The following is a 6,002-nucleotide window of genomic DNA, read 5'->3' as shown; positions in this document are numbered from 1 at the left end:
TAAGAGGCGATCAGAAGTTTAAATGAATCAGACCCTAAGGGCAGACAAGAATTTTATTACCGGAGTGAATATTGCACATGGTTCCATGCAGCTCTGTTCTCCAGCGTCAGCAGGGATGACAGGAAAGGTAACATCAACAGTTTCAAACCCTCTGTTTTTTCTGGTTGTTGTAATGTTTTACCCCTAGTTACTCTGTAAAATTATGAATGTGAGAAAAGACCAAAGTTTGTAACTTTATTAGCATAAATATAGCTGGTTTCAAAAGAGATAATAAGATTTGTGTCTGGAAGGCTATGATATGGATGGGAGCTGCAACATTCCTCTGTTTGCTTTTCATATTCCATGCTACAGAGTGCAAAAACTCTGAGCTACATGAGCAGCTGAGGTACACATGTGCCCTTGGCCTCCCCTTATTCAACTGGAGCAGCTGCATTTTGATCTGCTTGAACAAATGAACACTCAGAACACGTGAACACATCACAATCAGATAAAGCACTCTGCTCCTGAAAAACAAAAATGGTTGAAAACTCACTGGTTTTGATCATGTCTTCTTCTGATATAGTATTCCATTTTTTTTCCTAGACCAAGCAACTGTGTTTATTCGAAGCACTTATTTATTTAAAGTTGGACCTTTTGTATATCAGCAAAGAGTGGGATACTCATTGCTATGTTGTTTTGTTGTTATTGGGTTTTTTCCTTTTTCTAAAACATCCTATTTTGTTTTGATTGCTTTAATCTTTGTGTTCTCATTTCCTTATGCTCAGGATCAAAATTGTTATTTTACTCCTAGCCTAGGGATGAGCATGCCTGATATTATTGCAAACAGATAACCTAACTGGAGATAGGAGTGGAACAATGCAGTCTCTCAGATTTAGGAATGGGTGCTGTCCTGAGTTTCTGAGTCTTCTGTGTTAGAATCCTGGAGGGTCTTTCTTGGGAAGCCTAACTGTTGTCCCTTAGAGTAGAGGAGTTTCCTGGCACACACTAAGGATCAGTAAGACACAAAGGGCTCTTTAGAATCTCTTCCAGTTTCCATTTTTTCTAGAAGGTGGATGGGGAACAGGCACAGTCTGGTCCTTGGCACTAGAACTGCTCTGCACCTATTTGCATATGGATCTCATGAGATCGTTTAGATGGATAGGATAGAACTCCATAGAGAATTCTTCCACTTTCTCTTTCTATAAATATTTCAACCCTCTCCCTTCCATTGGAATACAAGGAATTTCTCACGTGCATTACCCTCATTTTCTTGGTTTTCTGATCCGTGCCATCACTGGATCAGTGCAAGGAGGATCAACTAAGATCTCTGGTGTTAGCAAATCACTCCCACATCTTTGCTGCTCTAGTTGGTGAACTCCATGAGATACATAGGCATGTCTTAATTAGGACTTCTAGTGATGTGATAAACCAGGACCAAAAGCAATTTAGGAGGAAAGGTTTTACTTCATTACAGAAAGCCTGGGAAGAAACTCGAGGCAGGAATTAAAGCAGTGACCATAGAGAAGTACTGCTCACTAGCTTGTTCCTCCTGGCTTGCTCAGACTGCTTTCTTATAGTACCATGGACCACAAGCCTATGGGTGGCACCACCCACAGTGATCTGGGCTCTCTCACTTCAATCATCCATTGAGAAAATGTCCCATAGGCTTCCCCACAGGCCAATCTTTGGCAATTTCTCAATTGACATTCCTTCTTCCCAAATGTCTCTAGCTTGTGTCAAGTTGACATAAAATGACCCAGCATAGTTGCTGAGGATTCAGACTTTATGAGGATGTTAATGAAGCATCTTTGGTTGCCTTACATATACTGCTATTTATAAATAAGATGTTATGATGGCTCAGTGACATTTTAGCGATGTTTAACACAACTAGTTAGAATACATTTCTAATGCCTGAAACAAGTGCTCTATATTGACTTTTATTAAATAGAATATTTTCATTCTACATGACACAGACATAGGTCTAGTTGATGTCCAACTAATCCTTTAATTTATTAATTAGACTATGAGCCTATGTGCAAGCTCAAATTCTGAGAAATACTGGGTTGATAGGAGTAGGTGTCACTGTATCCCCACACATCTATTTGAGCATTACTATTTTTGACAACTTAGGGAAATCTTAGGAGGTTTATTGTAGGTGGAGGTTGCTTCTTCATTTTCCGACTGCCCAGACCCAAATAATAACAAAGAAACTATATTAATTACAACACTGCTTGGCCAACAGTTTAGGTTTTTTATTAACTAACTCTTACATCTTAAATTAACCCATTCCTATTATTTTATATTTTACCATGAGGCTCGTGGTTTACCGGTAAGGTTCCAGGTTTCTGTCTTCTTCAGCAGCAACATGGCATCTTTCTGACTTTGCCTTCTTTTCTCCTCTATTTCTGCTTGGAATCCCCACTTTGCTCTATTCTGCCCTGTCATAGTCCTACACAGATTCTTTATTCATTAACCAATAAAACCAACACATATACAGAAGTTCCCACATCATTTCCCCTTTTCTGTCCAAATACAAAGAAAGGTTTTTAACTTTAACATAGTAAAATTACATATAGCAAAACAGTTATCAAGCCAAAAATGTAATTACAATATTTAGTCCATTTACATTTGGCAAATTAAGGAAAATACTCTTTCATCTATCCTACCTTTGTAAATCTAAAGTTTATATCTAATGTATCTATTATAATTATAACTGTCTTTCTTCAATTCATTTAAGACTCCAGGAGGATATAATCTTACCTAAATAAACAGGAAGTGCATTGTAAGCAACTTCCAAAACTCTAGATTTGACAGAGACATCTCATTGCCTGGATAATCACCCAAAGTTCTTCTGTAACATTAGGACATCCATCTTTAGCCTATAGGCCTGTAGTATCTGGCAAACTTTTCTATGAAGCAGAAAATTTCAAAGACAGTTTCACCTTTATTGGCAGTTTGTCAGTCATTTTTTCTATGTCCTTCAGAATGTCTATCATACTCTTTCAGGAAGCAGGAACCCTGAAGGACTGTCTCACCTTCTTTATGTAACTTTAGCAGTCATTTTTCTGTGGGTTCTGTGTGTCCAGTTCATATAGAATACCATTAAGCAGTCCAGGCAAGAGCAGTTTCTTGCCCAAATGGCTAATAAACTCCATAAGGAGCCACTTTGATGCCATCTTCCTTTTAAAGTAATTGATGCTGCCAGGAACAAACATATCTTGTTGGAAAAAAATGTCTAAGTTCTTAAACATTTTAAATGACATACTCTGTAATTCTTTGAAAGGTATGAAAAATACCTATCCATCTGAAATATATCTCTGTTCATCTATAAAACCTACCTAACATGACTACAAGCTTGACTATTATTGATGACTATCTATTAACCTGTATTTGTTAAATATACATTACCTTTTTAAATGAACTGCACAAACACAATACCTTAATCAAGAGCAGAAAGATACATATAACAAAATCGACCTTAAATTTGTATCAATAGGCCAATATCCATATAAATGTAAAGTATTTATCTCTATATCACATACTCGTTTAAATGAAAATAAACATTTATAAATGATATTTGGGAATTTGAGTGTTGTTCTCTAGACTACTTCATGCTTATTGGGGGCACTGTTGATCAAGTCTTTTATGGGGTATCCTGTGTAGTAGGTTCATCTTAGCCAGCAGTCCTGAAGTTGTCAAGCATGTTGAACTATCCGGGGGGGTCTTTTTTGATCACACCATATTAGCCAGTAAGGAATCCACAGCTTTCTACCTCTGTGGAAACAAAAGCAGAACCTCTTTCCAAAGCAACATATCCTTCGACCCAAATTTTGAAGTCAAGATACTATATATATATATATAGTTTAACAACCTGTACAATGAAATGTTTCTCTGTACTTAAGTCATTCACAATCAAAAAATTCAGACAAAACACAATAATATACATAATCCAGACTCTCTGTATATTTTTCATCTTTATGTGACTTTTTTTTGTTCCTTTAATCTATGACTGTTTGGACTCAGTCTCTTTAAAGACTACTTTTAAAAAAGGAAACAATTACTTCTTTCTATAACTAATTTTTCTCTCTCCCAAGCCAATGTACATTTTTCTAACACCATGAGCCATTTAGAGGTTTTTTTTCAGCTGAATATGTCTTTATTGAGTATCTGTAATTATTTTTTGACCAGGAGCACTTTATTTTTTAAATCCTAAGCAGGCATGTCTAGGACCAACTCCATGGCACCACTGCCACCTGTTGACTCTGCTCAGTTCAACATGGCAGAGGCATGTTCACTGCCTCTGAGAGCTGTGCTTGCCACCTCAGTTCCAGGATCTCAGCAGATCCTGTCACCAATAAGCAATTTGTAACAGGCTGCTCACAGACCCCATTTACATGCTCAGCCACCTGAAAGAATCAGAGTTGTTTGTGCAACCAGCATGAACCAGTAAGTTCTCCCCTAAAGAAGCCATGCAGCCTTTGCTGCAAATGCTAAGTCAGGAAGACCTCGCTTAAAGGAGCCACGGTGCCCCTGCTGGCTGCCAGCAAATAGAGCCCATCTAGAAAAAACAATGTGGATACCAGGAAGCTGCACTAAACTTTATTTTTTTATGTTTTTTTGGTATTTGGTTTTTTGTTTTTTTTTTTTTTTTTTTTTTTTTTTGTATGTGTCTAGAGTTACTTCACAAGCTCTCTCAGGTTTTATGTGGATGTAGTTGCCAATGTTGGTGCCATTTTGTAGATGGAGACGCCTGTTTGTTTCCTAGTCACTTAGACCCAAATAATAACACAGAAACTATATTAATTACAACACTGCTTGGCCAACAGTTTAGGCTTTTATTAACTAACTCTTACATCTTAAATTAACCCATTCCTATTATTTTATATTTTACCATGAGGCTCGTAGTTTACTGGTAAGGTTCTGGGTACCTGTCTTCTTCAGCAGCTACATGGCATCTCTCTGACTCCACCTTCTTTTCTCCTCCATTTCTGCTTGGAATTCCCACTTTGCTCTATTCTGCCCTGTCATAGGCCTACACAGATTCTTTATTCATTAACCAATAAAACCAGCACATATACAGAAGAACTTCCCAGACCAGTTTACAGTTTCTATAAATCTTTAATAATAATAATAATTCTATGAATAATTTCTGTAAAGTCCTCCTCTTATGGCCATGCACTATAGAAGGTTACAGAGGTAGAAAGCATTAGGAATATTTCTAATGATTTTGGGAGCAGCCCTAGCCTATGACTGATGAGATTTGGGGTAAGGACACCCCAACTCCATCACCCTCTAGGAGGCATAGCTCTGAGGTAAGTAAGGTCCTGGGTCCTTGCTTTTTACTGCAAGAAAACATCATGACCAAAAGCAACCGAGAGAAGGAATAGTTTACTGGATTTGCAATTCTAGGTTACAGTTCTTTATAGTGGGAGAATCAGACAAGAACTAGTACATTCACAGTTAGAGAGAACGGATAACTGCAGGGATCCCAGTTTATTTTCTTCCTGCTCTATCTTAGCTTAATTTCTATGTCAGTAAGTTCTGCTAAGTTCCACTGTCTGTAGGATCCTAGGACACCCTCCCCTTTTCCTTATTTCCTTTTTTCGTTATGCCCCTTACTTTCACTAGAGTAAAATACCAACAAGTACAAGGTCCATACTCTTTTTTCCCTTCTCTCTTCCTGAGATGTGGTCCTATGTAGTTCAAACTGGTCTCTGTCTCTCTATATAACTGAACTTGGCTTGAAACTCCTGATCCTCTTGTGTCCACCTCTGAGTGCTTGGGTTTCAGGCATGGATCAGCACACCCAACTTTACAAAATAGTATTTGCTAAGTAACTGAGGGCATAGTCATCAAATATTTTGTACATTATAATGGGCTAGAGTCTCAACTGTTCAATGATGGTTCAAGCTGTGAAAGTGCTGTAGTTTAGAATTGATTGTGATTAAATGTTAACGTCATGGTAACTTGAAAACACTGGAAAGTAAGACCTTTCTCTTTGAGAAGTAACTTTCTGCACACAC

The sequence above is a fragment of the Myodes glareolus genome, chromosome 18 (genome assembly GCF_982192425.1).
Source record: "Myodes glareolus chromosome 18, mMyoGla1.1, whole genome shotgun sequence".
Lineage (NCBI taxonomy): Eukaryota > Metazoa > Chordata > Mammalia > Rodentia > Cricetidae > Myodes > Myodes glareolus.
Note: the sequence above shows the minus strand (reverse complement) of the source record.